General features: G+C 30.2%; 1 pseudogene; it reads right to left on the reverse strand.

Moving 5' to 3' along the window:
• Positions 1-8,017: 8,017 nt before the first annotated feature.
• LOC150025142 (uncharacterized) lies at positions 8,018-11,930 on the reverse strand (annotated as a pseudogene).
• Between the last annotated feature and the right edge of the window lie 238 nt (positions 11,931-12,168).

The raw sequence follows: 12,168 nt of genomic DNA on the forward strand, positions 1-12,168 counted from the left end.
CTTATTTTGTTTTGCCTTTATTTTATATCTTATATGTTTTTAATTATTATTTTTTTCTGCCATTGTTTATTTATTTTTATTTTTATTTTCTATACTTATTTATTTTTGCATTTTTTTCTTCTCATTTTTAAGCATTAAGTGTAGCATTTGCATTAGTTTTTTTTTTAGGATTTTGCATTTAGGGTAGACACTTCAATATTATTTATGTGTTCACTATTAATTAATACTAATTGACTTTGGGTTTTTTATAATTATGTCCTGTATTTTTTACTTGAAATTAACATGATTACATCATCAATAATAATAAAAATAAATACTAATTTATGTTTATAGATTCAACTTTTATGTTGTTATAGGGTTTAATTTCTTATTTTCTTCATTCTTAAAAAAATAATTTAAACTAAACATTTTTAATTTATTACTTTTTTATTTTTATTTTGTAAAAACTCATTTTTTAATGCATTCAAAATTAAAATTATAAAAAAATTATTATTTATTTATTTTTGAAATGGTGCTAGATAGGGAAATAAAAAATAAAAGGGTGCTAGATAGGGAAATAAAAACAAAAGGGTGTTAGATAGGGAAATAAAAACAAAAGGGTGCTAGTTAGGGAAATAAAAGTGTAAATGGTGCTAGATAGGGAATTTACCCTTAATTCTGAATGCATTAAAAAATAAATATTTTAATGTTTAAAATAGTTAGAAATATAATTAATGAATAAAGAAATGTGTTTTTACAAAAAAAAAAATTTAAAATGTTTAGTTTAAAAATTATTTTTCTAAGAATGAATAAAATAAAAAATTAAACTCTATTACAACATAAAAGTTGAATATATAAACATAAATTAATATTTATTTTATTATTATTGATGATGTAATTATGTTAATTTCAAGTAAAAAATACAGGACATAATTATAAAAAAAACAAAGTTAAATAAGGACTGATATGAACATAAAAGAATAACATGATCCAAAAAAAAATGTTCATATTGTCAAACACCAAAACACACATAAAGAATATGTCCCAACATTACTGGATTGTGCACTTCTCGTCATTAATTATGTTTCATTTTGCACAAACTATTTAATGTACCATTGAAGAAAATATTAAATGAATTATCATCTTTCATTTATTTTCATTTTTATGATCAACATATACTTATTTAGTATCGCCTTATATCTCTTATATTTATCTTATTTGGATTTATTTTTATATCTTTTATCTTTATCTTAATTTGTTTTGCCTTTGTTTTATATCTTTTATGTTTTTAGTTATTATTTTTTTTCTACCATTCTTTTTTATTTTATTGTTTCTGTTTTTATTTTCTTGACCTTTTTTTTTTTTCATTTTTTGCTTCTCATTTTTAAGCATTAAGTGTAACATTTGCATTAGTTTTTTTTTTAAGAATTTGCATTAGGATATACACTTCAATATTACTTGTGTATCCACTATTAATTAATACTAATTGACTTTGGTTTTTTTGTAATTATGTCATGTATTTTTTACTTGTAATTAACATGATTACATCATCAATAATAATAAAAATAAATAGTAATTTATGTTTATAGATTCAATTTTTATGTTGTTGTAGGGTTTAATATTTTATTTTCTTCATTCTTAAAAATAATAATTTTAAACTAAACATTTTAATTTTTTTATTTTATTTTATAAAAACTCATTTCTTTATTCATTAATTATATTTCTAACTATTTTAAACATTAAAAATATTTATTTTTTAATGCATTCAAAATTAAAATTATCAAAAAATAAATAAATTATTATTTATTTATTTATTTTTGAAATGGTGCTAGATAGGGAAATAAAAAATAAAAGGATGCTAGATAGGAAAATAAAAACAAAAGGGTAAGAGAAATAAAAACAAAAGGGTGCTAGTTAGGGAAATAAAAGTCTAAATGGTGCTAGATAGGGAATTTACCCCTTCTTTGCACCTCCCTTTTTACTTTTTTTTTACAAAAATACTCTTTTCAAAAAGTAGTTTTGGAAAAAAGTTGTAATCTTCTAATTTCGGGTTACAATTAGTATTTCAAAACCAAATTCTCATAGTGTGCATTTAGAATAACATTTCAGAATTTATTTTACTAAAAAATTAGCGTTTTTGAGTAAGTTCCAAAATTAATTTCTAGAACAAAATAGGTTTTTAATAATTTAAAATAATTGTGTAAAAAAAACTTCCAAAATGTATTTACATATATTATATAATTAATGTTTTTTTGCTAACCAACTTGGGATCTTGATAAATAACGTAAGAGAAAAAATTATTAGTGAAATGTAACATGCGAGTAAAATAGAAGTCATATAACAAAAATATAATGAAAATAAAAATAAAATTTAAAAAAAAAAGCCATATACGAGTATTTGTCGTATATGTGCAGGTTGCCTTAATATCACTACGCCAAATATTGAATGTGCCTCGGGTGGTGATCCACACATTAATTTTCCTTGGTAATACTTCTCCTATCATATCAAAACTATATTCAAATAAACTCATTTATTCAAGAAAAAAAATAGATTATATTAATGTAACCCTGAAATAAGTTACATCAAATCTCAACCCTACCTTTATTTAGTTTTAATCCAATAACATACTAAAATTACTCACATGTCCTGAATTATTTACAGTGTTACTAACACATCCTACCCAAAAGTCATAGTCTACCCAATAAATGTGCACCTGCACCCAATCACTTTCACGAAACAACTAAAATCTCTTTTTTTTTTCAAATATATTTCTGGATTTTGTTTTTTTTTAATTTTTTTAGAATATATATTTTTTGTATTATTGATTTCCAGGATAGAATTCTGGTATTTCAATTCTATTCTAAAATTTTCAAACAAAAATTTATTTCAGATTTTCAATTCCATAATATTTCTTTTAATTCTAGGTTTTCAATTCCATAATGATAAACAGTTTTAGAATTTTAAAAGTTGATTGTGCAGAAATCAATTGCCCCATAGTTTTCTAAGGTTTTTTATTATTCAATCATTCAAATTTGGATCCAGCCATCTTCATGATCACGCTTCCATCATTTTTAACTGTGTCCCTATTTTCGTCATGTTCTTGTTTTTCAGAAGACAATCACAATAGTGCAATTATTTTCAATTCACCAGAGGTGCTCTAAACAGACGAAATATACGATCTAAATCCAGAACATTTAAGATAGTCAAGAAAAAATCTATTTTTAATTTAATTTGATTTGTCTATCTGTGAGGTTTTACATAGTATATATGGAGTCAGTCTTAACCCTGTGTCTACCGTTATGATTCTCTCTTTATTATTTGGCTAATTAATCCAAATCTCCGTCTTTTGCTATTTTATTTACATTATTAATTTACATCGGTCTCCTACCTAAATGACCAAATGTTGGTTCAGGACCCATAACCCAACATGCCCCACAATCTTATATGCAGGCAAATAAGGTTGTTAGCTTAAAGTTGTATTCGATCACCAAGTTGAACTACACCCGCGTTAATTAGATCGACATCCTTCCTTAATCGTCAAGCTGGCCGAAGCCCATATAACCCAACAAAAGGTTTAGTTGAATGAAAAAAAAAATAGTTTAACGGAAGATGCATTTTCAAGTGATTTGTTTTGAATTTATTTGTTCTCAATGATTAATCAAAAAATTGGTTTTGGTAGGAAATGTATGATACATAGTAAACAATCCGGGACACATGAGTAGTTATAGTATTTTATGTTAGTCTTTAGATTAAAACTAAATAAAGACTTGATCTATATATATTAGTTTATTTTAAAATTAGTAATTTTCTATTTTTCTAAGAACCAAATCATAACTATTTCTAAAATAGGTAACTGATTTATACATCACTTATTTCAAAAAAACTTTTTTTAATTTGAAATAAATTAATCCATTGTCTTTTGTAATGTCAAGACATATGTCAACTACCTAACCTTAATTTAATTACAGTTCTATTTTTGTTGGTTACTTTTTTTCTATAATCAAGTGATGTTTAGGAAAAATAATATATTTAAAATTACTACAGACTACTAAATAACTCTTAATTAGTATGAATTATTGATATTTTATATTCGACACTAAAGAGACTACTATTCGTATGCAAGTTTAAGTTCTTACTTTATTTTCTTAAAGAAGTGTCAAATTTTTAGTGTTCATACACACACACATATATATATAATTATATTAATCTTTATACCGTCATAACATTATTTATTGCAATGTGGGCCATTAATCCTATAGATATAGAATAATTTTAATTTTCATAATGTAGTACATTCTTTATCTTGTTTATTATATTTAAATACTATTAAATCAATCTTTAGGTGCATTTTATTTGGCTTACTGTTGTGTATGTTTGAACATTGTCATTCATCATCATGTTGAACCCACCCATTGGGTGAAAATTTAAATTCATCATTTACCTTCAATGATTTTTCCCTCTCCAACTTTTATTCAACAACATTATATTTTTTTTCAAAAGATAGTAAGGATCATGTTGCCTGGTATAGTTTTTAATTTTAATATATTAAGCGACTAATTATAAAGTAATACTTGTTAGATAAAAATGTACTTTTATGCATCAGAATCTAAATGATATTTTCGTTGTACGTAAGAAAAATTATAACACTGGTAAAAAAATACAATACTTAACACTGGACAAAAAATTTCAAATATTGAAGTAGTAGAGTTTTATACAAGATTGGAGATAGAGAAGCCGTTCTTATCATCCCATTAAAAGTGATAATTGATAATTAGAGAATAATTTTTTTTACTAAAACATTAACAGTTAAGTAAATTGTACTTTGACTAATCTCAAATCCATCTTACAATAAAGGTTAGTGGTATGAGTGAAACATTATAATTGTTTTTAAAGATAAATATTAGTGATTAATATATTAACATACATTACCAAATAATCTACAATGTAGTATGTTAAGAAATTTAACAATGTATTTTGGATGGAAATTTTTAAAGCTTAATTTACATTTATATAAAATTTTAAATAATTTATGATAAAATATGTTGTATCAATAAAATATTTTAAAATAAATTAAAATTTTAGAAGTAAATAAAAGTAATTTGATTATTTAAAAGCATAAATTTTTAAATTTTATCTATTTTTTTTAAAATAACTGTTTTTTTATAAATGTGTATTTTGATAAAGTATGTGTAATACTTTGGTACATTGTGGTTGAATTATAAAGTGCTTGAAATTTGTAGTGCAGATTTTATTGGTGCTCAATTAAGTTGAGACAAGTAGAATGGTTAATTTTCGTAGTTAGATTCAATTGTGATTTGTAAAGTAGATGAAATTGAATTCATTAACTAAAAGTAATAGGTTCATAGTTGTCAAATTTTTTAGACAAAAATTATGTTTTAAAAATATAAAACATTGTTGAAAAGAGAAAATATTGAAAGAAATTCTTCAACGAAATTCTATTTTATGTAATCCAACTTTACTATATGCAACCTCGCTCCTTAATTAGCAAGTTGTATTTACTATATGCAATCCGTGTGTACTATATGCAACTTCTATTTAGTATATAAACTATTTTTAATATATGTAACCCCTGTTTAGTATATACAATTCTTATTTATTATATGCAACACCTAGTTAATATATGCAACCCCACTTTACTACATGCAACCCATGTTTACTATATGCAAGACACACATGTTTACTAAATGCAACCATTGTCTTTGTCTATGCAACATTGTCTTTATGTATAGGCTTGAAAATTAATGACATATCACTACAAAAAAAATTCACTTTTAGCGACCACCAAATTCGGTCGCTAACAGTACTATAGTCGGTCGCTAAACGGATCTGCGATTGAAATAGTCACCAAATAAATATGGAAGTGAAAACCCTAGTCGCAAAGCCTTTAGTGATAGAATTACAAGGTGGTCGCTAATTTGAAACCAATATTTCGATGGCAAAATAGGTCCCAGAATATTTGGTCACCAAAGTTTAGAAACCAAATTAACAACCGAAATTTCAATGGCTAAATCGGTCACAGAAAATTTGGTCACCAAAATTCAGAAACCAAATTAGTGACCAAACTTTTATAAAAAATTGGTGGCTAAATCGGTAGCTGAAATAGAGGTGATAACGACCACCATTTTCGGTCGCTAATGCATCAAAATAATTAATTAAAAAAAAAACTTTTGGTGGCTAATTCGGTGGCTAAATGGAGACCCCTTTAGCGACTGATTGGATTTCGGTGGCTAAATATTTTTCTTAATTACAGCGATCGATTCTATTTCGGTCGCTAATTTTTTTTTTGTAAATATAGCCACCAAATCGGTTTCGGTGGCTATTTTTATATTTATTGTTCATACCTATTTAAAATGGTATTTTAACCATTTTATACAAAAATTCAAACCTGCTTATAGATACTCAAAATTCAATCAAGATAAATACGAATGAACTTCAAATACATAGTTTAAGAAGGAGTTGTACTCAAATTAAAAGTAAATCGTATTACACAATGAAAAGTATTAAAAACTAGTTAAAATAGTCAAATCTATTATATAATTAAGCATCCAATTAATCTTCTTCTGAACTATCATCTCCAATGTTGTCTCCTTTATAATGTCCACTGGTAGTAGGATTTGAAGAACCTGATATGGGATTATTCATTTGAATGTGTTGCATGATTTGTTGCATCTGCTCATTTTGTTTGCGCATCTGCTCATTTTGTTTGCACATATGCTCATTTTGTTTGCACATCAAGTCATCTTGTTTGTGCATGCGTTCACTTTGCTCTTCATGAGTTTTCATCAGTAGCTCCATCTTTTCTTCAAGAGTCCGCTCCTTGACATGTTTTGTCTTAATTTCATCATTTAACTTTTGAATAATCTCACGCATTTCTTCTATTTGATGGACTACTGAAGCTTGGCTTGTAGTCGAGTGAACACTTGTTGAACTATTAAACCTTTTGCTCAATACACCAAGACCATAGACATTCCCTTTCTTATTTCCACCTTCAACAACATCAATGTATATTCATTGTCATCAATAGAGGCAACATGAGAGTTTTGCGAAGATTCGCTTTCAAGCATTTGCTGTTGTTGGGCTTCTTCTCGGCGTTTCTTATATTTCTCATGAAAATGAAATCAAATTGATTATTGCAAAGAAAACATAGTAAAAATTAAATTATAACTTAAATTTTAAACATACTGCAAGGTCGCGAGTCTTGTCATTGACCCATTGTCCAATCTTCAATTTCTTCGTTCTCCCTACAACCTCCCAAGCAGTTGGTTGTCATTCAAGCTCCTTAATCTATATAAATTTAATAAAAAGATATAATAGATTGTATTTAAATAAAATATAGAAAGAGAAAAAAATATAATAATATTACCATTTTCTCAAAGTGAGCCACAATAGATATGGAACCACCACAGTAGGCTGAGGCTCCCTTCTCAACAGCCCGATTCGCCTTGGCAATAACACTCTTGTTTTGGAATTCTGTAGAACTCCAATGCTGGTCCAAGGTTGCTCGAACAAGTGGTGGAATCCAAGTCCCTTTATCTTGACCATGCCTAACTTTACTCATAGCATTTTTAAAGATACGGGAGGCTTTTGTATCAAAAATGGATCTAATGAGTTGGTCTTGTTCCAGATCCCACCTATACTCTTTCTGCATGAAAAATAAATTAGAAAACAAACATTGTAGAAAAATAGAATAACATTTTAAATGTAATCATAACTCAAATTACCTTAAACTCTCCAAACCATCTATCTCTGAGCTTAAGACGAACCTTCTTCCAAGTGGGACTGGGTTCATCATATTTTGCTTGATGATTCGTGAGATTACATTGGAAGGTCCATTTGCTGGTGAAAATCTGTATTCAAAACATATTGTCAAAATGATATATGAAAAGCAAAACATATTGATGAATTATAATTAGATTAAAATATACTTACTCTCCTCTTTCTGCATGAATCCTGGGTCTTTGATCAACTACATTGCCAGACTCATTGTTAGGTGTAAGAGAGTCTTGTATTGGTGAAGGTTGATTCATAGTTGACTCTGTAGAAAATGAAGTAGGATTTGATTCTCCTACATGATGTTCAATATCTTGTTCGTGAAATGTAGGAAGTGGGGGTCCTTCAGAGATAGGATGTGTAGACTCCATAGTTGTTGGAAGAACAAATGAAGGGCGAATGTTGGTGTTGGGTAAAGATATATCATCAACACGAACACCTCGACCACCACGATTAGGTGGTCTACGACCACCACCTCTACCCCTTGGTGTCATTTGCAAGTAAAAAATATTACATATATAAGATGTAATTAATACAATAATCAAAGTGGATTAATCAATTTTGAATAAACAAATAAAGTAATCATGATCAAAAGACTCAAACCTGATTGTGTTTTCTACAACCAAATATGTCAGTTATCTTCCCTGTTATTCACTACATTATGGGAAACCACAATAAAATTAATGTTAAACATAATTTGGACAAGGTATACAATCAATTTTAATGCATGAATTACCGAAAAGATATCTGTGTCACTGAAATCACTTTCAATGTTATCCTCACTTGAAATGTATTCCTCCTCGTATTGTTCATCTATGTTTGTTTCATTTAGTAATTGTAGATCTACTTCTTCTCCCCCCCATCAACATCAGTTGGAGAATCATGAATGAATTTTGGATCCACATGTAGCACTACTTCAAGTTGTAGAAGCTCATCATCTTGGTATGGAGTGTCATGCTCAACCTCACTTACTGTGTTATCAATTATTCTAATAGGAGCTTGATCCTGCCTGTTGACCAGAACACCGGAACCTGCCTCGTCAAAGGATCGACGTGCGCACCGCTTCAAGCGTCCGTTCTTCTTCGAGATCCACCTCAAGAACCTGCAAAAGAACAGAGCGGCGCCGCTGCGGCCGATCGCACTCCAACGCCCAAGTCAGTGACAGAACCACCAAATACTAAGAGCAAGAACACTCAAGAAATCTCAAGGAACCGTGCAATGTTCTCTCTCACAGTAAGCTCTAGAACTCGCAAGCGTAAAGAGTATAATCTGAACGTGCGTACCTCAGAAAGTTCGTTGAGGACTCTTATATACCTGGTCACTTTCTCTCTCCTGGCAGTTACAGACCTGGACACGTGGCTCGCATCCAGTCGTACACGTGCCATCATCTGGAGCCTCCTTGACTTGGGCGCTGCTTCTGATTCTCTTTTTGGCTAAGTTACTTATGCATGGTATTGCCTAATGCATAGCTAACTTGGGAGTGCGATCTTTACTGAAACGGGCGAGTTAGGGTGCCCTCGTACACCTTCCCTGTGGTCTCGCCGGCCGCCTTCATAATCTGCACCACCTTCATCTTCGGCGATGTGCTTTGTCCTGGCGATCTCCAATCACTTGGTCGCCTGAGTTCACATCTGGCGACTTCATCTTCAACTAGGCGATCGCCTGGCATGCTGAAGATCGGAGCACGCCAACTTAATAACTGGCGATTACACGAACCACCTGACTTCCTTCCCTTCTACAACTCTGGCGCCTTATCCACACGCCTACTCTGTGGCTTGGTGCCACGTCATCACTTCCGACTACCAGGGCGGTACAGAGCTCTTGTTTTAATTACTCCCAACCAACCTTGGTGTCCCTCTGGATATTTGGTGTAATAAACTTGCTCTGCCTGTTGTGCAAATATGAATGAATCATATGCTTTATTATATCTTCGTGATTCTTTTACTTGAACGATCCCATAGTTCTTATCTACTTTGGTTCCTATATTAGGAGTATTATCAAACCGTTCACACTGGACGAGAATGACATTCATTATTGGAAAGCCAGTATACTCCAATTGAATAATATTAGACAATATTCCATAAAAATCTGACTTTGATTGACCATTGATTCCTCGTACATAAACACCATAGTTAGTGGAATTCATGCCTTCACGCCAAAGAACAGTGTGAAATTTGTATCAATTGATAACATAGATAGACCATGATTGAACTTTTCTCTTAGGACCTCATGCTAAGTTAACCAATAATGGATCTTCAATATTATTTTCTGGATTTAGAACCTAAACAAAAGGTTATAAATTACACAATGTCTATCTAAAAGTAAAATTTGTATAAAAGACAAATTAAAAACATACATATTGTTTGAACAATGTAGCAAAATAGGATGAAATGTATTGGTCAATTTGAGCTTCTGAAGCAGTAGGACTAATCTCTCTTAAATATTCAACATAAATACTGCAACAAAGAAATTGATTATTCAAACCTCATGCAACATAATTTAACTTTTTTTTCAAACGAGTGAACATTGTCTTACTCAAGGTATGGTTGAACCTCTTCACAGTTTTGAAGAACATACAATTGGGCAACATCAAAGTCTCTTTGATTTAGATAATATGTCATGCATTTTCCGATTTCTCTTCCTGGATAATTGAAAATTGAAATAGGAGGAGCACACAAAGAACCCTCGCCTACTTCAAGATTACGAGGGATCCTAGTCCTTCTTGTTTCAACATGATTAGGATAATAAAATGAGGCAAATGTAGATGTTTCCTCCACCAAGTAAGCTTCACAAATAGAGCCTTCCACCCTCGCTTTATTTTTTACTTTTCTTTTTAGGGAGTGTAAGAACCTAAAAAAGAATATGGATGTACATAATTTTAAATATTAAATAAATAAGCAACAAATGTTATAATAGTGATTAGTAATTTTATACCTCTCAAATGGATACATCCAATGATATTGGACTGGACCACCAACTTTTGCCTCGTAAGGTAGATGAATTGGAAGATGTTCCATAGAATCAAAGAAGCTTGGTGGAAATATTTGTTCCAATTTACACAATAACACAAGAATATTTTCTTCCATAACTCTTAGGTGTTCAACATTTAGTGTTGTGGAACTTAATTCTCTAAAGAAAAGACTAAGTTCAATAAGAACTTTCCAGATTGATTTTGGTAATGCGTCAAATGCAATTGGAAGCAAACGTTGCATGAACACATGACAATCATGACTTTTCATTCAATGTAACTTGCCTTGATTAAGGTCAACACATCTACCCAAATTGGAAGCATATCCATATGGAAACTTCAGTTCTTTAACCCATTTACAAATAAAGACTCTTTGGGATTTTGTAAATGTATATGCTGCTTTTGGTTTGATAAGTTTGCCACCACCAATATCTTTCAACTCTAACTCTTTTCGATTGCATATTTGTGCTACATCCAATCTAGCCTTGTTTGTGTCCTTAGTTTTTCCTTTGATATCCATTACAGTGTCAAACACATTCATGAACACATTTCTCTCTGTGTGCATAACCTCAATATTGTGACGTAAAAATTAAGTTTTCCAATATGGCAACCTCCAAAATATACTTTGTTTCTTCCAATTATGTTTAATACCATATTCATGAATATTTTGTTCTTGCAATTCAGTGCAAACTGGTAAGTGTGCAACCTTATTCCAAATGTCAAGACTAGACAAACGTGGAGGAGGGGGATCAGACTAAAAAAACTTCTTCTTGAATGCCTTTTTATTCTCCCTAAATTGATGATCAGGTGAAAGAAACTGACGATGACAGTCAAAAAAGGATATCTTGTGGCTATGACTAAGATAAAATGTCTTTGTTCTTTCCATGCATATAGGGCAAGAAAGTCTACCAGAAGTCATCCAACCCGATAACATGCCGTAAATTGGAAAGTCATTAATTGTCCACATCAAAGCAGCTTTCATCATAAAATTTTGCCTTAGTGACACGCCATAAGTCAATATCCCTTCAGTCCACAAGGTGCATAAGTCATCTATAAGTGGTTGCAAGAACACATCAATCTTATGCTTTGGATTTGAAGGACCTGAAACTAAGATTGTCAAAAACATAAACTCTCTCTTTATGCACATGGAAGGCGAAAGGTTGTACGGGGTTAGGATAATATCTACGGCCATGTCATTTTTATTTTCATGCTGTATATATGAAGCAAATCAGTAGAACAAGCTGGACTAATACCCAATATTAGGCTCAATCATGCCAAAAGAACATCTCAATGTAACAAATAAGAAAATAAACCAACTGAGCATTAACACAAACACGTAGATTGCAAGTGCTTCAAGAAAAAATAAACCACAAATCTTTTTTATTAAGAATCTGAGCAAACATGGCTTGACAATAACAAGCATAGTTTTG

Source organism: Phaseolus vulgaris, chromosome 9, assembly GCF_051622355.1.
Source record: "Phaseolus vulgaris cultivar YP4 chromosome 9, ASM5162235v1, whole genome shotgun sequence".
NCBI classification, from domain to species: domain Eukaryota; kingdom Viridiplantae; phylum Streptophyta; class Magnoliopsida; order Fabales; family Fabaceae; genus Phaseolus; species Phaseolus vulgaris.